This window comes from Brassica oleracea, chromosome C1 (assembly GCF_000695525.1).
Source record: "Brassica oleracea var. oleracea cultivar TO1000 chromosome C1, BOL, whole genome shotgun sequence".
Lineage (NCBI taxonomy): Eukaryota > Viridiplantae > Streptophyta > Magnoliopsida > Brassicales > Brassicaceae > Brassica > Brassica oleracea.
The window spans coordinates 29,214,497-29,214,745 of NC_027748.1; positions in this window are offsets into that span (position 1 = coordinate 29,214,497).

Here is a 249-nt window from a genome sequence, read left to right on the forward strand (position 1 = left end):
CCGAGAAACCTTTGCCGTTCGTTGATTCGAATCCGGGACAAGTTGGTCGAAGCCGTCGAAGTGGCATCCAGGTCGGTTTGAAGCTAAGATAGACGGGTCTCTTCGTTTTCCTTCTGAGTTTCGATCAGGCTGAGCACATCCCTCACAACACCATCATCAATCTCCCCGGTGTGCTTGTTGGTATGCGCCGTCTTCATTAGGACGAAATCATCAACCGGCTCGCCATCATTTTCATCAGCCTTGAAGAAC